Genomic DNA, 24,043 nt, shown 5'->3' with positions numbered 1-24,043 from the left:
AAACGCACATCAAAGAAGAAACCTTGACACGTTTTAGCGCAAATTGCGTATTCTTCGGGAACACATGGGCTTGTTATTTAAAAGGTTGCGTGTGTTCCTATGTAACGTCTTGACAACTCTAATAGAAAGAATAAATACATTTTTTTTCTACATGAATTGACTTTAATTTCACATTTCCACGCAGAGCTTTTACCCACAATAAAAAGGAAAACAGTCATTTTAATTTCTCTGAAAAGCTCTTGGGCCATTTAACATGCACAAAGTACCATCTGCAGCAGACAATTGCCTTGCCTAGTCTTCTCTATCTTTTCTAAATAAGCCAAAGTAAAAAATAATCTATCAAGGTTATGCAGCAAATGAATGATGTTTCTTATAAATGCATCTTGAAAACTCGATGCCATGGTAGTTGTGAAACCGACAGGCATGTGCTGGGAAATGGCAAGGGGGAGGTCTGCCTAGCTGAAGCCGGCAATGCTGTAGTTGATGACTCATTGTGCAACGCTGGAAAGACAGTGGGAGCTTAACCACTTGCCGACCGGCTAACGTACTTTTACTGCGGCTTCCGCTGCGCAAAATCATGTTTCGTGTAGTGTCTCTAGGGGGTGCGCGCACGCGCTGCCGGAGGCGTGATCACGTGCCGATTGGCTGCAGGGGGAGCCAACCAGCGGATCCATGCAAACAAGGCAGATCTCCATTCTGACAGGGAGGAAGACGGAGACGATGTTCCTGTACGTCATTTCGTGCAGTGGCTCCAGGAGGTGCGATCGCGTGCCGGTGGGCTGGAGGGGGAGCCAACCAGCGGGTCCGCCGGACTCTTTACGAGATGGCGCCACCGGGAATCGTTCCCAAGAGACACAGAATGGCGGTCTGCCTATTTAAATAAGGCAGAATGCCGCTCTGACAGGGAGGAAGACAGAGATCGATGGAGGCGCAATCGCTCGCCGATCAGCTACAGGGGGAGCAAATCAGCAGGTTCACGTCATTTCATGCAGTGGCTCCAGGAGGTGCGATCGCGTGCCGGTTGGCTGGAGGGGGAGCCAACCAGCAGGTCCGCTGGACTCTTTACGAGATGACGCCACCCGCGATCGTTCCCGAGAGACACAGAATGGCGGTCTGCCCATCTAAACAAGGCAGATCGGCGTTCTGACAGGGAGGAAGACAGATCAATGGTCCAGGTTCAGTGGCACCAGGAGGCGCGATTGCACGCCGATTGGCTACAGGGGGAGCAAATCAGCGGGTCCACCGGATTCTTTACGAAATGACGCGATTATTCCCGAGAGACACAGAACGGTGGTCTGCCTATATAAACAAGGCATATAACGAGGAAGACAGATCAGTGTTCCTGTATGTTATTTCATGCAGTGGCTACAGGGCGCGTGCGTGCTGCCAGAGGCATGGCCGTGCGCTGATTGGCTGGAGGGGGAGCCAACCAGCGGGTCCTCAGACTCTTTGCTAAAGAACACCACCAGCGATAGTTCCCGAGATGCACAGAACGGCGGTCTGCCTATGTAAACAAGGCAGAATGCCATTCTGAAAGGGTGGAAGACCGTGTTCCTGCACGTCATTTTGTGCAGTGGCTCCAGGAGGCGCGATCGCGCGCCGATTGGCTGCAGGGGAAGCCAACCAGCGGGTCAGCCGTACTCTTTTTAAGAAATTACACCAACCACAATCGTTCCCAAGAGACACAGAACGGCGGTCTGCCTATGTAAACAAGGCAGATCGCCGTTCTGACAGGAGGAAGACAGATCAGTGTTCCTGTACGTTATTTCATGCAGTGGCTCCAGGGCGCGTGCACTCTGCTAGAGGCATGACCGTATGCCGGTTGGCTGTAGGGGGGAGCCAACCAGTGGGTCCGCCGGACTCTTTACGAGATGACGCCACACGCGATCGTTCCCGAGAGACACAGAACGGCGGTCTGCCTATTTAAAACAAGGCAGATCGCCATTCTGGCAGGGAGGTAGACTGATCAGTGTTCCTGTACATCATTTCGTGTAGTGGCTCCATGAGGCGCGATGGCACGCCGGTTGGCTGAAGGGAGAGCCAACCAGTGGGTCCGCCCGATTCTTTACGAAATGACGCCAACTACGATCATTCCTGAGAGACACAGAATGGCGATCTGCCTTGTTTAGATAGGCAGACCGCCATTCTGACAGGGAGGAAGACGGAGATCGATGTTCCTGTACGTCATTTCGTGCAGTGGCTCCAGGAGGCACAATCGTGTGCTGGTTGGCTGGAGGGGGAGCCAACCCGTGGGTCCGCTTGACTCTTTATGTTATGAAATGACGCCACCCGCGATCATTCCCGAGAGACCCAAAACAGCGGTCTGCCTATGTAAACAAGGCAGATTGCCGTTCTAACAGGGAGGAACATAGAGATCGGTGTTCCTGTACGTCATTTCACCATAGTGGCTCCAGGGTGCGTGTGCGCTGCTGGAGGCGCAACCGTGCACCGGTTGGCTGCAGGAGGAGCCAACCAGCGGGTCTGCCAGACTGTATATGAAATTACATTTTTTGTAAGACACGTTCAGCTGGACCCAAACAGGTGTGTCAGTGCGCATGCCCAGGCACATTAGTGTGTGCACAGGAAGAAATGTGCGTGTGCATGCGCAAATGTGTGTTAGCGCACACATTGGCGCCAAATGGCCTATTTAAGCTGAGCAGTGACAGGAGCACATTGCCGAGTGGTCTTTCAGCTTATTCCTGTCCTGACTCGGCTTGCCCTTGACTCTCCTTTGGATCCCTGTCTGCCTACCTGTGACCCCGGCCTGTGATTGACCTTGCTCCTGTCTTATGCCTTTGTACCTCGCTGCCAGATTGTGTACCAACTTCGGCTTGTATCCCAACACTGCTTCCGTCTCACATGCCTTTACCCACGCTGACCAGCTGTTGACAACTCCTTGGCTTGTATTCCGGCTACGCTCCTGCCTACTCATCCAGCATCACGGAGTTCCAGTTCCAGGTGCTCATCCGGTCATCCACGGCCATCAGTCTCCTGCCAAGGCGCAGCCAGTGCCACCTGCTATACCGGCCCTCGTGCCACACACCGCCTGTCATCTCTACCAGGGGTGTTGGACAGGAGGTGCAAGAGAAGCCCCCTCTACAGCTCAATCTCCACCAGGTACGTGATATTTCTGTTGCAGGGGATGCCAGAAATCTTGACTTCTCTTAGGAAGACTTCTGGGAAAAATTGGTGAGCCAATCACACAAGCAGGAAACAGCAATTTGAATTGTTGCAAATGACCAAACGAAGGTCTATAGCATCAAAACGGTCAACCCATCAAATAATGTGTTGCCAGCAAGATTGACATGGAAATCCCCCCCCCAAAAAATGAAGGTGCATAGATCTTCAACCCCCCCCCAGGAGTTGGGAAGAGGAGGGAAATGCAATCAAGGGCAGGTTACCAGCGTCCCTTGGGAGTCTCAGGAAATGTCACGGGACAGAAGTCAGGCAAAAATGACAGACAGAAAATTATAGATTTTGATAGAGGTTGGGGGGGGGGGGGGGGGAGAGATCTATACACCTTCATTTGTTTTGGGGGGGGGGGGGGGAAGAGTTGGATTTCCATTTCACTCTTGCTGACAATACATTCTTTGATGGGATGACCGTTTTGATGCTACAGACCTTCGTTTGGTCATTTCCAACGATTTGAATTGCTGTATTGTTTATTTACATCTGTGCTTCTCCTGATGAAGCGAGGCAAACATTTAGTGAAACGCGTTGAGGTTCATGCAGCACAGATTGTTGCTTGCACATGATACTGTGTATAACAAGATCTTTACAGTACAAACTGTATATGTTATGAAGTTTGTGTTTCATTATTGTCTCTGTACCACCCTCCTAGATAGGTGCTAGGTAGGAAAACGCCTAGTGTCTCCATCTGCTTATCAGGGGAGCCTGATTGTTAGTTAGGCCTACTGCTTGTATCCATGTGTGATTCATCTGGTCTGTGGGAGTGTCCCCACTGTATCCAATAAAGGAGCCTGTTGGACAGTGGAGGAAACCCAGCCAGTGACACACAGGCTTTTGTAAATATCCCAGTGGGTTGGCATAAACAGTGGCGCATCCTGGGATATGTTATAAAAAGGTCAAGGGCACATGTGACAGGGTGTCTTTGGGTGGGAAGCCAGGTCCCAGGAGGAGGGTGACAGCTGTCTCTCCTCCTGTCTGTATGGAAGGTGGTCACAGGCGGTCGGTCTAGTGAGCCAGAAGTGTGGTGCTGAGCCAGGAGGTCCAGTGGATACTGACAGTGGAGCTGAAGGCAGAGCAACCTTGGGAAAACCAGTGTCCGTGAGTACCGGGAAGCTTGCCGGGGGTCTGCCCAGGAAGGGGACCACTCCAGTGGAGAGTCAGTGGACAGAGGCCTGCACACACAGCAAGTGAGAAAGGGGGTGCCAAGTTAGGACCCTGAAGAGAAACCAATTCAGGATCATATTCACTATCTTCACTTCTGTGGCAAGGTGAATTAGCGGCCTTGCCGCACCCACTACAGTCAGTTGTCCTCAAGCTTTGTGCATAGTTGGGAATATTCCACTCATCCCTTCTCCCATCCCAGTTCTAAAATAAAACACAAAAACCAAATCCCCCTGGACTGTTCATTGTCTGAGCCGAGTGTCTGAAGTGATAAGTTTCAACAGATTGTTGCTACAGGTAACCCAGGGGACCCGCAAGGTGTAATTCTAGGCAGCCCTCTAGGTGGCAGTGCTACATCTCTATTGATGAATTCAACAGGTTTGTCATTATTGGATTTTAAATGTATATTATGATGTGCAATAAACTTGTATATTTTTAATATTTGGTATGTGTCTCTTCAAACGCCCCGTGGGCCACGTTGTTTTTGGTTTTTACATTCCTCTGAAATAACTGTGGGTTCAGGGTTTCCGAGCATACAAGGTTTTTTTTCATTTTTTTTTATTTTATTATTGCATTTGATTCATTCACCAACCTCAATGAATAAGTTGCTTTTGTTGCTTTGTTTGGAAGATGGATGAAAAGCAATGGAATGGTCAAGGTAGTAACTACTTTAAAAAAAGGATATAAATGCAAGTTAAGCTGTTTTAAAAGATAACCTCAATACAATTTTTTGCAATTAAATTGTATTGCCTTTTATAAAGAGTTTTCTAAATTAGGCATACAAAGGATTTTGAAAAAGGTGTCGGAGTGCCACTCCAAGGGCAGATCTGGGTAAGTTTCTAAAAGAACTAAACTCTCTCGTACTCCAAGTCATTGTGATGTCGGCCTTTTACTTCTCATCTGTGCTTTTCCCCTTTCTCCTCTCATTTCCTCCCTACCCCTCCTACACCTCTCTCTTCATTCCAAGTCATACCAAGAGAGGTTTATAAAACAGTTCTTGCTTTTTATCTGGGGTTTCCAAAAAGATTACAATCTAGAGCAATGATCTCTAAACTGCGGCCATTTGCTAGCCTTTATCTGGTCCTTGGTGCAATATTCCTCCCACTGACACCAAATGATGGGACACTATTCCTCCCAGTGATACGAGAGGAGGAAAGAAAAAAAGAAAAAAAAAGAAGAAAAAAAAAGAAAAAAAGAAAAAAAAGAAAAAAAGAGGGAGGAGGGAGGAGGAGAAGGAGGAGAAGAAGAAGAAGAAGGAGTTCTTACAGAAGAAGAAGAATTACTCCCAACATGTGAAATTTGACCGCCTATATAAAAGTTATTAAAAAAGTTATGCCCACTTTTGCATTACTTTCAATACAGCCCTCGTATTTGTCCAACTTTGACAGCTCTTATCTGAAGCTTGTAAAGATTTTCTTCTTACCCCCTACTTATCCAACTCATTTCATTCCCTTTTACTCCTTTTCTTCTTTCCTCCTTTTCCTCCTGTTTTTCTCTATTTCTTTTTCACCTCCCTCCTCCTCCTCTCTTCCCTACTTTCTCCACTGTGGTGAGTAGGTAAGGTAGAGAGTAGGATCGACCGATTATCGGCACCACCGATATATCGGGGGCCGATATGCACTGTCCCCCGATATATCGTAATCGGCTGCTGAGGTTACCGATATTGCCAATATTTTGGGAAAGTGCTGTACAGGGGTGATGCCTGCAGCTAGAGGTATCACCCCGGTAGCGGTCTCCAAAGCCGACGGTCGGCTGTCTTGTAATGACAACCGATGTGGCTGAGAAGCCGCTCGGCTGTCTCATTACAAGGAGCGGGAGGGGACTGGAGGGCCACCAGTTTGACGTTTACCAATAAACCTCTAAATCAGGGGTCTCAAACTGGTGGCCCTCCAGCTGTTGCAGAACTACAAATTCCCATTAAGGAATTGCAAGGCTGACAGTTACAAGCATGACTCCCATAGGCAGAGGCATGATGGGACTTGTAGTTTGGCAACAGCTGGAGGGCCACCAGTTTGAGACTCCTGAATTACATATTTATTGGCAGTCCCATCATGCCTCTGCCTATGGGAGTCATGCTTGTAACTGTCAGCCTTGCAATGCCTTAATGGGAATTCGTAGTTCCGCAACAGCTGGAGGGCCACCAGTTTGAGACTTCTGAATTAGATGTTTATTGGAAAACTTCAGAGACCAAAATTGACCTCTTTGGCATTAACTTGACTTTACCGTGTTTGGAGGAAGAAAAATGTTGACTATGACCCTAAGAACACCATCCCTACAGTCAAGCACGGAGGTGAAAACATGATGCTTTGGGGCTGTTTCTCTGATAAAGGTACAGGCCGACTTGGCCATGTTGAGGGGTCAATGGACGGGGCCATGTATTGTAACATCTTGGATGAGAACTTTCTTCCCTCAGCCAGAACACTGACTATGGGTCGTAGATTGGTCTTCGAGCATGACAGTGACCCAAAACAGACGGCCAAGGCAACAAAGGAGTGACTCAAGACGCATATTGGGGTCATGGAGTGACCTTGCTTCTTAATTCTATAGAAAATGTATGGAGGGAGCTGAAACAAGCGACAGCCAAGAAACCTTAAGGATTTAGAGAAGATCTGTAAAGAAGAGTGGACCAAAATCCCTCCTGAGATGAGTGCAAACCAGGTAACCAACTAAAAAACATCTGACCTCTGTGCTGGCCAACAAGGGTTTCTCCACCAACTACTAAGTCATGTTTTTCTTGGGGGATCAAATTTTACTCACTGAGCTGCAACTCAATTTATAACATTTGTATCATGTGTTTTTTCTGGATTTTTGTTTGATATTCTGTCTTTTTCATTCAAATACTCCTATGATAAAATGATAGACCCTTCATTTCTTTGTAAGTGGGCAAACTTACAAAATCTGCAGGGGTTCAAATAATTGTTTTCCCCATTGTATAGGTTTTTTAATAGAGATCAATAAAACATATTACATTAATTCAGCATGTTTTCTCCTACAAATGAATTAGTTTGTCTTGGATCGAATGAGAAATGTCAGCGAACATTTTTTTTTCCATGAAATGCTTATTGCTTCGTCAAATCCCTTTTTTATTTCTAAATAATACTTGTTTAATTGAATTGACTCACTCAGTAATTCTCTGTACGTAATCGTGTAACAACCACCTAATATTAAATTGGATAATTGCATTCGTAGATATTTTTGCAGAATATTTTTGATGAACATATGAGCATCCCCTACTATTTATTTCCCTTTTTGTCCCCACTTAAATAAGAATAATTAATAATAATAAACCACTTTCCGACCAGCTGCTGCAGGTATACGGGGCAGCAGGCTCCCGCGAATCGCTGTACGGCGGTTCGGGAGAGCGACCCCGAGGGCGCGCGCTCACTTGCCAGTTGGGAAGCCAATCCATGGGGCCGGTAGCTAGGATTGCATCAGGGCACCTGCGACCGCTCCCCGCTGAAAGAGGACAGTCGGCTGTTGCAAACACAGCTGACCGTTCTTCTCTCTGAAATGATCACAGAGCGCCTGTGATCCTTTTATATAGGATCACAGGTCTCTATTATCATTCCATAAGCCCCTCCCCCATACAGTTAGAATAACTCGCCTAGGCTCACATTTAACCCCTTGATCACCCAGTGTCATTATTACAGTATTTAGCACTGATTACTGTAGTAATGTCACTGGTCCCCACCCCAAAAGTGTCTAAAATGTCAGTTAGGGGTCCGATCTGTGCGCCGCAATGTCGCCATCCCACTAAAAATCTCTGATTGCCGCCATTACTAGTAAAAAAAAAAAAAAAAAAAACTAAAAAATGATATACACACATATATATATATATATATATATATATATATATATATATATATATATATATATATATACATACATATATACATATACACTAATATATATATATATATATATATATATATATATATATATATATATACACAATATATATATATATATATATATATATATATATATATATATATATATATATATATATATATATATATATATATATATATATATATACATATATATATATATATATATATATATATACACACACACACACACACACATATATATATATATATATATATCACACAGTAAACCCCCCCTTCATTGCGGGGGTTACGTCCCGGACCCAGCCGCGAAAAGTGAAAATCCGCGAAATAAAAAAACCCTATTAAAATGCATTGTAGGCATGTTTTTTTTACTGTCACTGTACATGTAAAAGCATTTTAAGGTCTTTAAAACACACTTTTAAAACAATAGAAACTCATTTAAACACATAAAAGATACTGAGAGACATAGCAAGAGCTATGGAAAACAAACATATTTCATTTTTAAATGATTTATATAGTAAAACAACATTACAAAAAAAAAAAAAAAAAAGCAATATACCGGGACCGCAAAAACTGAACCGCGATGGAGCGGGGGTTTACTGTATATATATATATATATATATATATATATATATATATATATATATATATATAGCTCTATCTCTATCTCTCTTTCCCCTAGTTTTTAGACATGATGACTTTTGTGCAAACCAATCAAAATACGCTTATTGGGATTGTTTTTACCAAAAATATGTAGCAGAAAACAAATTGGCCTAAAATGAAACAAAATTAGATTTTTTTTTTTTTTTTGGGAATGTTATAGCAGAAAGTGAAAAATATATAATTTTTTTTTCCCGGGTTTGTCGCGCTTTTTCTGTATAGTGCAAAAAAAAAAAAAAAAAGACGGATCAAATACCACCAAAAGAAAGCTCTATTTGTGGGAAAAAAAAGGACATCAATTTTCTTTGGGTACGGCGTCGCACGACCACGCAATTGTCTGTTAAATGTAACAGTAGTAGCAGTACATTGTTTTGCATGGAAATTTGTTTTATATATGGTAGGCCTGTAATTCTTAGGAATAAAACAGTAAAAGTGAAAAAAAAATAAAGATACACACATTAAATTAATCAAATTTAAAAAAGTGAATAGATTAATAAAAAAAAAAAAAAAAAAATTTTTTTTTTTTTTTTTTTTTTTATATACAAAAGGAATAAAAAAAACAGCAAAAGTGCAGGCAGGGCACTGGACAAAGCACTAGGGATAAAACTGAGTTGAAATAGTTTGATACAGTAATGTAACAATATATCAGGCTTATTGATACAGTAATGTAACAATGTATCATGCCTATTTTTTGAATTTCCAGCCTGGTTCCGCCCCCCTGCGTCGCGGCGCTCGCAGGCAAGGGAACCTGGAAGGCGGATGCCAGCATCGGCCGGAGGACATCGGGGGATTGTAGGGACAAGGCAAGTTTCACTACAGGGTAACCCAGACTGTGGCTCAGGCAGGGGCGTAACTACAGGGGTTGCAGGGGTTGCAATCGCTACCGGGCCCCATGCTCCAGGGGGCCCGGTAGCAAACCAGTGGGTGAACTTCCAGGATCGCAAAGGTCACACTTGCAACCGGACCCTGGCATTGCACCACTTTCGGGAGGCCCCAAGATTGCAGGAAGGGGGCCCACTGCAGAACTTGTGAAAGAATCCTGCTGCGGGACCGTAATAAAAGGCCATGCAACAAGTGTAAAGAGCCCCAGGATTAGTGGGAAGAGCCCTGGGCTTGAAGGTAAGGGCCCCGGCCAGGGGTCTGGGGGGCCCTTCATGGTTTCTTGCATCAGGGCCCTGAAGGTTCTAGTTACGCCTCTGGGCTCAGGGTTACGTTACCGCTTTTGGTACTGAAAATTAACCCCGAGCCACACTCGGGAATACCACCAGGGAGGTTAAGGCGGAAAACTTCCAGGCCAGAAGTGGTTAAGCTCACAAGTGAGTGGACCAGCTGAAGCCATTAACATTTTAGTATTGGAATTGATTTTTTTTTTATTATTATTATTATTATTATTATTATTTTTTTTTTTTTTTGGGGGAAATTGCGGAGTGCAATGGCTGAGCCTCGCCCTGGGAGAACCACCTTCATGATCATGGTATCTCCCCTGCCAGGTAAGTATATTATTATTTTTTTTATAGCTTTTCTAACAGAAGCAGGATATCATATCTCCAAATGTTCTCAGAAGGTTTAAAGAACATTTGAGCTAAAACTTTTTGCTAATTTTTTTAGAAATAAGACGAATGCTTGCTGCAGCCACCGTTGCGCTTCAGTCTTCTCAAATAGAGACTTCATTTACCCTGACCTGGGATGATCTACATGACAAAAAAAAAAAAAAAAGTTATGTGATCAAAAAAAAAAAAAAAACACTACTAATATATGCAAAGCCCGTACCAACTTCTAACCGGATTTTGGGTTAATAAACCCTGGGCTGTTATTTTATTATTCATTTTTTTTTTTTTTATTCACTCCATTGCTTGAACATGGAAAAAGCTATTCTTTTTACAGAGTAGACTTTTCTATAAAGTTAATGCTGAACTCCAAGAAGATGTTAAAGACACAAATAAATGTAGCTGTGTATTCATTAATAAATCATTAAACCCAAGAACATAAAGTGTATTGTACTGTATTGCAGCTCACACATCTTCAGATGTGGAGGCCGGGTTAGAGTTCTTTTCAGACGAAGAACATTTTTATGCAAGTACAGAAATAATAATAATAATACATGCTGATCCTATCAGAAATCCGGTGTCCTTTAAACTTATTGTGTGCTTAAAGTGTCAGTAAACCATTTAACCCCCTGTTACTGCTACCGACGTACAGGGGGTGTATCTACCGCAAACCAAACAAGGAGCTACAGCTCCGATTCTGGTGTCCAACACTAGGGCGGAGCGCGCAAAGCGCCAGCCTACGCCGCTCCCTGTGTCCAACACTAGGTGGAGCTATGACCTTTGACCTCTGAGCCCAAAAACTCCTGACCTTTGGGGTGGGTCCATGACCCATTTCCTCTGTCAAAACCATCCCCTGTGTCTTTACCGGCAATAGGCAACCCTAACCCCCCACCCCTGCTGTGATGTACAACTGCCACACCCTGAATGCAGATCAGGGTAAGGCTATGATAACACTGATCTGACTCGAAAGTTGTACGACTTCTGATCCGACTTTGCCCTGCGACTTCAGTGAATAGGATCCAACCATACCAGGTCCTTTGAGTCCTGAGGGGGAACCCCATGCCAAAAGAAAAAAAAAAAAAAAAAAAAGGAGGACACCCCACACACACAGCATGAGCCCCCCCCCCAGACCAGGATATGACTTTTGAAGGGGAGCCTCTCACCACAAAAAAGAATAAAGCAAGGGACCCCCCCCAAATCTATACCAGACCCTTATCTGAGCATGCAGCCTGACCCATCAGGAAAGGGTCGGGGGGGGGGGGGGGGGTTAAGCGAGCACCCCCCCACCTGGACTATACCAGGTCACATACCCTCAACATAGGGGAGTGGTGCTTTGGGGCAGAAGGGGTGCCCCCAACCCAGAGAACCTTCTCCCCATGAACATGGGGACAAGGGCCTCTTCCCAACAACCATGGGCGAGATTGTGGGGGGGGGTCTGTGGGCAGGGGGCTTATTGGAATCTGGAAGATCCTGGCCCACCCCCTATGTGAACGAGTATGGGGGGGTGAATGGGTACCCCTACCCATTCACCCCCCCCCCCAAAAAAAAAAAAAGCAGTGTAGTGTAAATGAAACAAGAGATGGCTTTTGACAAGTCCTTTATTAAAAAATAAAAAATGTCCCCTTTCATAGCTCCAATGTGTCATTCTCCGGTTCCGCCACCAATCCGTTCTTCCTCCAGTCTTCTCCCTCTGGTGCTGTGTTCTTCCTCCACTCTTCTCCTTCCTCTGCTGTGTTCTCCACCACTAAGCCAGTCCTCCTCAGATGCTGGCTGCCGTCATTGTGTCATCTCTGAAGTCTGACAGCTCGTATATAGCCATGGGGCATGGCCATCCGGTGATGTCAACGTGAGACTCCGCCCCTTGTGACATCAAGTACTGGACTGTTTTCTGACTCTGGGAGATTGTGAAAATTTGGTGTGCTTGGCTGTGCAGGGTGGGGGATACCTTTCCACTTGCGGCTCCATAGGGGGTGCACTACAATACTATAATTTTAGGAATGGTGTGTGGGGTCTCTCCCTCATTGGAGTACTTTAGGCCTAGGCCCCCCACCTACAACCTACCTTCCTGTCATTAGTCTGGAGTGTGAATATGGTGCACTGCCCCCTCCTTTCCTCCCATAAGGGCACTGTGCCCAGGGCAGGTGCCTTCCTGCCCCCTCCTTTGATAGGGGCACTGTGCCCAGGGTGGCTGCCTCTTGCCCACCAACCCTCCTCCCATAAGGGTACTGTGCCCAGAGCCGCTTTCCCTCCTGCCCATCCCTCCTACTCCCATAAGGGCACTGTGCCCAGGGCAGCTGCCCCTCTGCTTCCATAAGGGCACTGTGCCCAGGGCGGCTGCCTCTCTTGCCCACCACCCCTCCTCCTATAAAGGGCACTGTGCACAGGGCAGCTACCCCTCCTGCCCACCCCTCCTACTCCCATAAGGGCACTGTGCCCAGGGCGGCTGCCTCTCTTGCCCACCAATCCTCCTCCCATAAGGGCACTGTGCCCAGAGCAGCTTTCCCTCCTGCCCACCCCTCCTACTCTCATAAGGGCACTGTGCCCAGGGCAGCTGCCCCTCTGCTTCCATAAGGGCACTGTGCCCAGGGCGGCTGCCTCTCTTGCCCACCACCCCTCCTCCTATAAATGGCACTGTGCACAGGGCAGCTACCCCTCCTGCCCACCCCTCCTACTCCCATAAGGGCACTGTTCCCAGGGCAGCTTCTTCTCGAGCCCACCCCCTCCCATAGGGGTAATGTGCCCAGGCTGGCTTCCCCTCCTGCCCACCACTCCTACTCCCAAAAGGGCACTGTGCCCAGGGCAGCTTTCCCTCCTGCCCCCACCTTTTCCTGACCCTGTGTGTAAACCTCAGGACTGGATGGAAAGAAAAAAAACCCTAAATAGCTGTACAGTACCTGTTATTTATAGAGAACTATCACATGGCCTAAGTGTCAGAGTGGGCTTAGAAAAAAAAAAAAAAAAACCCTGGCCATTTGCACCTTACAGGGCTTTCATTTTTTTGTTTTTCTGGTTATTTATTTTTTTTTTTCTCCAGTTGAAATGAAAAAATCAGCAGAAGATAAAGATATTAAGCAATTAAGCAGAGTACATTCTCGTATAGGACAATCAGCTCAATCCAAGAAATGCCAAATTGCTGGGACCACGAAACCCCTCGTTCCTCCCACCTAGTGAAAGAATAACAGGAAAGCAATGCAGTGTTCTCTGCATTGCACAGCCTGCAGCCATTATATAACAGGCTAGTAATAGTTTGCAAAGTGGACCAAAGGCAGAGACAGGTATGTGCTCGTTATCGCTCATGTACAGGATCTTTTCTCAGCAGGACCCTCCTCATCCTTAGCACCCTCTGTAAGCCTCTTTTATCAGACAGAAGCTTCCTCTCTCTTTTGTCTCCCCCCTGCAATAGAACACCATGCTTCTCCTCCTATTTGCTACAGACAGCTATGGAGACACAGGAGAGAAAGTAATGATGCCTAATACTAAGGCTGTCTCGAAAGTAATGCAAAAGTGGGCAAAAAACTTTTATAGGTTATTCAAATTTCGCATGTTGGTAGAATAACTCTTCCTCTATAGTAACTTATTTTTCATTGCAGGTAAACAATGGATTTAAAGCATAAGCAATGTACCCTTACCAAGTTGATGAAGGAGTGGGGCAGGCTGTCCGACGTCCACAGAAGGTCTACAAAGAGAACACCATTGACACGAGTCACAGATGGGAAGACATTGCTCTTCTCAATGGTGTCATCTCTAATTAACATTCTATAGCCCTCCGTGGATGTCAGACAGCCTGCACTCCTCCGTCAAGAACTTAATGATGGCATGTTGCTTCTGATTGGAAGGAAGAAAAAGCCAAAAAAAAAAAAAAAAAAAGGCGAGGAGGAAAGCCAAAAAAGGCAAGGAGGAAAGCCAAAAAAGGCAAGGAGGAAAGCCAAAAAAGGCAAGGAGGAAAGCCAAAAAAGGCAAAGAGGAAAGCCAAAAAAGGCAAAGAGGAAAGCCGAAAGAAAAGAGAAGATACTATAGGAAGAGTTACTCCACCAAAATGTGAAATTTGAACCACCTATGTAAATTGGCATAACTTTTTTCATTAACTTACATAGGTGGTTCAAATTTCACATGTTGGTAGAGTAACTCTTCCTCTATAGTAACTCTTCTTTTCTTCTCTTTTCTCTATCCTCCTTATGTCTTTCTTTGTCCTACTCCTTTCTATCAGAAGCCACGTGCCGTCATTAGGTTCTTTATTAAGGAGGGGTGCAGGCTGACATCCAAATGAAATGGATGTCCTTTTTTTCCCCACAAACAGAGCTTTCTTTTGGTGGTATTTGATCACCTGTGCGATTTTTTGATTATGCGCTATAAACAAAAAAAAAAAAAAAAAGAGCGACAATTTTGCAAAAACAATATTTTTCACATTTTTTCACACGAAATTCCCCCCCAAAAAAAATGTAAAAGTCAAATTTTTTTGAACATTTTAGGCCAATTTGTTTTCTGCTACATATGTTTGGAAAAAAAAAAAAAAAAAAAAAAAAAAAAAAAAAAAAAAAAAATCGCAATAAGCGTATTTTGATTGGTTTGCGCAAAAATTATTGCGTTTACTAAGGAAGGGAAAGATTTTTGTCTTTTTTTTTTAACTAGTAATGGCGGCGATCTGTGATTTTTTTTGCAGGACTGTGACATTGCGGCGGACCGATCGGACCCTTGACTGACATTTTTGACCCTTTTGGGGGGGGGGACCAGTGACATTACTATAGTAATCAGTGCTATACATATGCACTGTTACTGTAAAACTTACACTGGCAGGGAAGGGGTTAACTTTATTGGAGAAGGAGGGGTTAAGTGTGTCCCTAAGGGCGTGCTTCTAACTGTAATGGGGCGTGGCTTTTCATGTAACAGCAGAGATCTACGATCCTACATAGCAGGACCGTATGATCTCTGCACTTACACAGGGGAGAATGACAGGCAGCTGTGTTTACATTAGCCGTCTGCCTTTCTCCCTCTGTAACCGACGATTGCGAGTTACCGGCGGACATCGGGTCCGCCGGTCACACGCGCGGGGATCCCAGAGAGCGAGCGGGAGCGCACCTCCGGCAGCGCGCGCTCACCCCCTATTGGCTCACAGGCAAGTGACGTAGCGGTAAGTCACTTTGCCTGCACAGGGCTGACCGCCGCAGTATATGTACTTGCGGCGTTCGGCAAGTGGTTAAACCAGGGGTCCTCAAACTACGGCCCTCCAGCTGTTGCGGAACTACAAATCCCATGAGGCCTTTTAAATCTCTGACAATCACAGACATGACAAGGCATGATGGGAATTGTAGTTCCTGAACAACTGGAGGGCCATAGTTTGAAGACCCCTGGGTTAAACAGTGATCTGTCACAAGTGGATGAGGGGGGGGGCAAGGGATGCCATCCAATTACAGAAGTGGGTGCGGGTATCAAAAAATTGTAACCAAGTTAAAATTACTTCCTTCTCTTCTCCACTCCATAAAAAACCCGTAACTCAAATACAGTGAAACAGCAGGACCTCACTTTTTGAGTGAAGTTGCACTTTAAGGTCTGCTTTAGGTGCTAAAGTAGGTCACTTTTTTTCTCTCTCTAATAGAACACCACAAATAAATTGTCAAGAGCGCAATCAATTCCAACCTTTGTTATAAAACACTCCGCGTAGCAGAATATAAGTCCGAAGAATAGAGTAATCGGCTTAAAAACATCACACAGGTTTTACAGCTCTCTACAAAATGGCTTGGAAACAATGGCCATTACTGTAGTCAAGACAAATCAACTATAGCAAACTTACCTAGAGCAAAAAAATTATTTTATTCAACCTTATACCACAAAATTAGATGCACTCACTGGTAATCTGTGGCCTAAAGAGTAAGCCTCTTCTGTTAAAACCTGGAGTTCTTTTGCCAGGGCCAGTGACGGAGCTTAACAAAATCCAGGGACATCGGGATCAATGAGAAGTGGGCAGAATGGCTTCTTGCAGTTGAGTAGGTGGAGTGTAACGGAACCACCGACCCACACTGTGTTTGTGGTCTTCCGTCAGTATACGACTTCCTTGCAGTCATGAACTTATATACCAGTGTAGCAGGATTTCCAGGCATTGGGCCTGATGTGGGTCTGCCATGGTCACCGGTAACCCCTTCAGCCCATTTAAGCTGAATACCCAAGTGTGAGATTTGAGTCAAAAACCAGTCCGGCATCTTTGTTTTGTTTTGTTTATTTTATAAGGGGATGGGAGAAGGGAATGAGTGGGATTTTCCTCTGGCTCAACTAGGTACAATTTGGAACACGAAGAAAAAATGCCTTTCAGCGCTGCCTGGATGCCGACCAACGCTAACTTGCGCTTGAAAAACACCGACTTGCTGTACTGTACTGAAACATGACTTCTGACACTCTGGTTAGCTCAAAAGTCCTGGACTGTACTGAGAACTGACTTCTGACATTCTGGTTAGCTCAAAAGTCCTGAACACTGCTCCCTCCAGTCCTTGCTGACTGAGGTAGCTTCTGTAAACTGCTTCCACTGCTGCAACTCTCAACGCTGTACACTGCACACTGTTCACTGAACACTTCAGGGCCCACACACTGGCACCCTCTCTACACGTCAGGGTCCAAACACTGGCACCCCCTTTACCTTTGCTCCTGCTCCTGCTCCGGCTAGCTAGCTCCTTGATCCCTTTGACCTTCTCCGGAGTGGTCCTCTCTAACTAGGCAGACCCCCAGGCGCAGTTTGCAGTACTCACAAACTAGGAATGCTTTCCTGAAACTCGACTCCTCTCAGCTCTGCTGGTCCTCGGCACACCGGATCCTCTCTACAGCTCAGCCCTCTGTCCCCTCAGGCAAGCCACCTGGGACACCCGATTCCTCTGACAGGAGGAGAGACAGCCGTACTCTCCCTCCTGGGACTCCGCTTCCTGCCAAAGATGCTGCGTCATATGTCCCCCTCAAACTTATACCCACTCCCAGAATGCTGTGCAGCAGAATCTGCCTTTCTGGGGTAGATACAGGCCTGGGTGAGCCATTGGCTGGGTTTCCTCCACCGCCCAATGAGAACCCTCTCATTGAGTACAGTGGGGAGACTCCCCAGTCTCAACAGCCACACCTGGGAAACATGACAGCCCAGCTGAAATTCATGGCCCTGCTGGTAAGCAGACAAGGCCTACTATACTTTACCTAGCACCTACCTTGTAGGGTGCTGCACCAGGTTTTCCCAGCCGCCCTCAAACAAAGCTAATCAACAACTTAGCTTATACTGGAATCACCCTTTATTGAACAGTCACACAGAATTTTAATACAGCATGGACGTCCCCCTCCTGATATTACCACACACAGGTCAGGGGTTGCCTGATTACATTATCATATGCAGATGAAATAGTATACAGAAAGAGAATTAACCTGAATTATCTAGCCATTTGGACAGAACAATGTGGGCTCATTAACATTTAACAATGGGACATGCAGACTTACACAATCCACAACCCACCTCAATAGACAGACAATAGGACAAGACTGCCAATTAGAGTCTGTCCCGTCTCCTACATTGAAGTACATGGAATACACATCTACATATTGCTATGATTATTTAGGAGTCAAGACTTCATGGCAACAGGCTATAGGTCTCACAGTGTAAAGTGGGATTAAATCTTCATATTTCTTTAGAGATATTGCTGACAAATATTACTGTCCCACTTGAAGCAATCCATACCATTAATGATCGGCCTTTCACTCCCAGTGACGGTGAGTACCGCCACATGGAGTTACTCCCTTTTCACTTCCTGGAGAATATCGAAAGGATGAGAGCACCACAAAGTTTGAACAGGTCCATTAAAAAGGTTAGTTGTCAAGATGGATTAATAAAAGGCCAATGCGGTGGTGGGGGGGGGGGGGGGGTAAGGGGGCGGAGTCGGGGGGGAATCAAAACTCATCAGGGCTTGCAGCATAAAACAAAAAGCACTAGGAATTGGGTTGCCAAAATGACAGCCTCCCCATCAAGGTCCGGAACTGAACCAGCAACCTCTCTAGTGTCTGGCTGTAGCTCTTCTCACTGTGCCACCTGCTCCCTGTCTGATCGTTTTTTTAACAACCAGAATTGGGGGCCACCCCCAACAGGACAACACGGAACATAACCCAGAGTATAGCAGCCAAGGATTCGCGCCAAGGACCCATCATTGCTCCATCCAAGGCTGCCATACCTTATCATATGTTCTTGGGCACCCCCTACTCATGCAAGTCAACTTGTACATGGGTAACACTGCATCAATAGAGGATTCCCATAAGGCCACTTGTAGGGGGTGGGGAAAATCCATCCATCTATCTAAAATTTACTTTTTGGTGTAGTACAGTAGGAGAGTAAGAGTTTTGGTACATCGAGGCCTCTGCTCATCATCCTGAATGCCCAAGAACGCCAGTTCAGGTGCCAATGTCAGAGTTAACACAGTCAAATACCTTTTCCCAAAACGGCGCCACTCTAGGACAGGATCAAAACATATGATAGTAGGTACCTTCAGCGGAATTACATTGAGGCATTCCTGGGAGCACTGAATTTTGTGCAGCCTTTGGGGGCGTATAATAAATTCCATGTAGAACTTTGTTTGAATTAATTTGTCACGGGACAAAATTACCAACTTAGTATTATTTTCAAAGCACTCCTCCCAGGCCTCTCTGTCTAAGGTTGGAATGTCCTTACTCCATTGTTCCCAAAACTGATCAATTTTAGGGGATTCAACACTAAGAAAAGCCAGGTAAAAGGGAAGACAGGGGTTTATCAAGGGTCTCTTGTGCAAGAAACTCCTCTATTGGGTCTGCCTTTAAGCTAGGAGCAGTAGGAAAACGGACTCTGGCTATGTGGCACAATAGGAAATACGGGAAGAGCATCTAAATAGGTAATCTGTATCTCGCGGTCAGGTCTCGGAATGGTAGCAGCACCCCTGCGGGCAAAATATCCCTAAGTGTTATAACCCCAAAGCGAGCCCAAATCTGGGGGATCAGAAATCTTCCTAAAATGAGGAAAAGAAGGGTTTCCCCATAATAGGTGAAATGGGGACCACTGGTTAGGTTGCACAAGTTGTTTCCTAGCTGCTGCCCGAACTCGCAACGTCACCCTGGTGGGTCAAGTCAATGAGGCATACGCACAGGTACCCTTGTAAGCCAAATTACCAAGCTCCGTAAGGCAACCAAGAATGCCCACTTCTAAGCAGACCGCTGCATTAGCCCTAGATTGCACAAACCACCATCTTAACGGTTACTAGGACAGCCGGCCAGTAGAAGACCTGCAGGTTAAGCAATACCAAGCCACCAAAATATATCAGGAGTCTCAAGGTCAACTTTGCCAGATGAGGAGGGGATCCTTTCTAAAGAAAGGAACCAACATCTATAAACTTCCCTAGAAAAGGAACTAAGCACTCAATATGGGCTCTTATGGAAGACCGAATTAATTTAGGAAGATAGATCTGTTTGATAACATTTATGTGACCCAACAGGTTCAACAGTAGATTGGTCCACTTGGAGGAGTGTCAGGTGAAGATTCAATGAGAAGAAACTCTGCAGATCACGAATATTCAAATGCATCTGCCCATTGGGGGGGGGGGGGGGCTCGAGATTGCAGAATGCTCAGCCTGGGGGTCAAGGTGAAAAGAGAGCAGATTTGGATCAATTGATACGCATGCATCGAAAACCACAAGAGCCGCCCGTAGAGAGGAGTTTGCATCGTGCAAGTACAACAGGGTATCGTCCGCATAAAGCAAGATTTTCTTTTTCCCTCTAGAGAACAGATCCGCAGGCCAGGTCTGATCTTTTAGGACAATTTTGCCTTGTTCTTGTTTCTGGTGAACCTTGAGCTCCCATGAACTTCCTGATTTAAGCCATGCCTTTGCACTTCCTGTTTTCCAGATTATTGTGCTCTCTCCAGCTGCTATCTTGCTCCTTTGCGTATCTGCAGTGGTCTTTATCTTCACTACCACTTGTTCCTGGACTACGCTTATGCTTGGTCCCAAACTGCAACCCTTTGTTACAGACCTTTGGCTTGTTTACTGACTACGCTACTGCTTGACCCACTATATCTGCTGCTGGACCCCAGCTTGCTCACCTCCTGGTGGGCGATCCTGAAGACCACGACCTGTTACTAACATGCAGAAAAACTCATCTCCACCATCTGGTGATTGCCGGTTAGTACTTAGACCCTGCACCTTGGGTGAGCCCGCATCATCCTCCAGGGTGACCCGCTTGTTCTTAACTTGCTGGTCTGTGGGAGCCTCTTTACTGCTATTGCTACTGGTCTCCGATACTGAATCCTGACTGTGGCACTCCCTGTCCGGGGGCAGAATACAAATGAACATGTGCTGAAAAGAAGACAGAATAAAATGTGCAGGTGCTGCGGAAAAGACCTGGCATAGTTGCCAATACTTTACTTAGTCGTTCTCTTTTGCGTAGAAATGCGCACCAATGTGCGTTTGAGCACGAACATTCGCACTGGTGCACAATCATATGCACAACTGCGGCCAAAACTGGCACCAAATGCCCGATAGAAGATCAGCGACTGCACTTAAGACTTCCAATACTCCTTGCTCCTGTGTTTCTTGTATTCACTACCTGTGACCGACCCAGCTTGGACTCTGGACTTCTCTGCTGCCCAATCTTTGGTTTTGACCCTGCCTTGCTCTAAGGACTCTGCTTCTCTTGCTCTACCATGCATGAACCAGGAGTGCTCCCGACTACCTTTCTGCATACTCCCCGGCCTGCCTTCCTGTGTATGACTTTGGCTCCCATCCTGACTACACCTTGCTAGTTTGGTCCTGCCAGCCAGCCTGTCCCTGCCTCTTCCTCAGGTGCCACCTTGCCTGTGGCCACTGCCCTGGTACTGTTGCACATCTGGGGTTACAGAGGTCCTGCCATCTGCCCTGACAGACCAGACGACAGCTATTTCATTCCATTGTGCTGAAAGCCACTTACAGCAGATATACCTAAACGGCACCCGTACCTCTGAGTCTAGCACTCTCTGTTGTTACTTTCAGGGGTGCTTGGCACTTAGCCACAAGGGAAGCCCTCACATCAAAATGGCCTCAGCAGGTACGTGACACTCTGTAACGCTCCTGAGTTTTACGTATGATGTGGATTTTCAGCTGCAGAAATATTCCACTTCAGTAGTCATGTAGAGAAACGCTGAGACACCAATCCCAACTCCCAATGACTCATCATGTGTGGATGATCTCAATTCAGCAAGTAAATACACACACTCAATAAGATGTTTCCTAGAGTGACTTATGTATATAGTAACACAGTGATGATAGGCTGAAGAGACAGGTTGGATAGAGATGGTAGATGACAGACACTTGAAAGGAAATGTTCTTGAAAGTAAGACAGTAGCAAATGGGATGCAGATAGGTTTAGCAATCATGTATGGTAGCAGATGAGAGTAGCAGGTGGACATACAAGAGAGATCAACCCAGTGCAAGAACAGGTGGTAGTAGGCTTAAGAGCTAGCAATCTTAGATAATGCAGATGTAGTAATAGTCCTTAGTATGCAGAGCTAGATAGTGTAAGCTTTAGTATAAAGGTTATAGAGGTTTCCCCTGTGGGGTACTTATCACTAATAGCAATGTAGCAGAGGAGAGGTTCGGCAAGAGCGGATGATCCGGTAGCGGGATACAGGGATCAGCGCAGCGTGGTTCCGACAGCGAGGTATGCTTGCAAGCATGAGAGCTTCAAGACAGGTTAGCATCAAGGCACAAAGCAGTTTGAACGAACACATGTGAGTGAGAGCCGGCAATCTAAATAGCCATCCAGTCCGGCGCTCAGTGATGACAGCATCAGTCTTAAAGGTGTATGCGCATACACTTATGAAAGAGTAATTAGGGTACCCAAAAGGTACCAGAACATTACAGTACCCCCCCTTAAGGCCGGCTCCTGAAGGCCTCTGGAGCTGGTTTGTCTGGGTACTTCGCATGAAAATTGCGGATTAATCTAGAGGCATGTATGTCAGAGGTGTTTAGCCAGGTGTCGTCTTGGGGCCCATAGTTCTTCCATCGAACCAAGTACTGAAGTCTTCCTCTGTGGATACGAGAATCCAGAATCTCTTTTATCTCATATTCTTCTCCACCTTCAACTTGTACAGGAGGAGGAGGTGGGATAGTAGGCCTTATTCCTTGGTCAGGAACATGGGGCTTCAGTAGCGACACATGGAAAATGGGATGTATTTTGAGGTCTATTGGCAATGTAAGCTGTACTGCAGCTTTTCCAATAAGTTTCTTGATTGGGAAAGGTCCCAAGAACAGAGGTCCAAGCTTTTTGCTAGGGATTTTCAGTCTTAAATTTTTTGTTGAGAGCCAAACGAGGTCCCCGATAGCGTACTGAGGAGAAGGTCTTCTGCGAAGATCATAGTACTTCTTTTGTTGACTATGAGCATGTGCAATGGTAGTATTAAGCAAACCCAGAGAGTCCTTTATTTGGGTAAGATAGTCTGAGGCTACTGGGTTATTTGAAGGAAGGATGCGTGGTGGAAGAATAGAGGGATGAAACGCATAGTTCAAGTAGAACGGACTCTGCTTGGTCGTACTGTGGGTTGCGTTGTTGTAGGCAAATTCTGCCAGAGGGAGAAGATCCACCCAATCATCCTGTTGGTAAGAAGTGTAACAACGTAAATATTGCTCGATGCATTGGTTGACTCTTTCAGTCTGTCCGTTGGTCTGCGGATGGTAAGGAGAAGTGAGCTTCCGCTCGATCCGTAGTATGTGACATAGTTCTTGCCAGAACTTGGAAATAAATTGTGATCCACGGTCAGACAGAAGAGTTTTTGGGATACCATGTAACTTAAAGACATGTTTCATCAGGAGTTCTGCCGTTTGTTTGGACGAAGGTAGTCTGCGAATAGCAATGAAATGTGCCATTTTTGTCAGATGGTCCACTGACACTAAGATGGTATTAAATCCTTTGGAAGGAGGCAATTCCACTATAAAGTCCAAGGACACAACTTCCCATGGAGTTTGGGGTATTGGTAGACTGCATAGTAGACCGGATGGTCTCGTAGTGTCAATTTTGGACCTGGCACAGACATTGCATGAAGAGACGAATTTTTGTATAGATGTTTTCATGTCAGGCCACCAGAATTGTCTGGTAATCAGATTAAGAGTCTTTGTCATACCCATATGTCCTGCCATAGGCACATCATGCGATAATTCCAAGATCTTGGTGCGTATGGTAGGTGGTATGTAAAGTTTGTCGTTGTATTAGAGGAAGCCTTCTGCATCAGTATTTAGTTGTGGTGGGGGTGAATCCAAACTTATACCATGCAAAACCTCTTCCTTCAAGGAACGGACAACTCCAATAATGCGTTTGTGAGGTATTATAGGAACGGAAGGGATTTCAAAGTAGTTTTCTTCAGTTAGTCGTGATAGTGCATCCGCCTTTTTGTTCTTATCTGCAGGTGTGTAGGTCACTAGGAAGTTAAACCTTAGAAAGAATAGTGACCATCGTACCTGTCGGTGAGATAGAGTCTTGTTAGTCTGAAGATATTGGAGATTTTTATGGTCCGTGTATATAAGTATTGGTAATTGGGTGCCTTCGAGTAGATGTCGCCAATTCTCCAGAGCCAATTTTATAGCAAGCAGTTCCTTTTCACCCACTGGGTAATTTATCTCTGGACTGCTT

Source organism: Pelophylax lessonae (genome assembly GCF_965119305.1).
Source record: "Pelophylax lessonae genome assembly, chromosome: 7".
Classification (NCBI taxonomy): domain Eukaryota; kingdom Metazoa; phylum Chordata; class Amphibia; order Anura; family Ranidae; genus Pelophylax; species Pelophylax lessonae.
Note: the sequence above shows the minus strand (reverse complement) of the source record.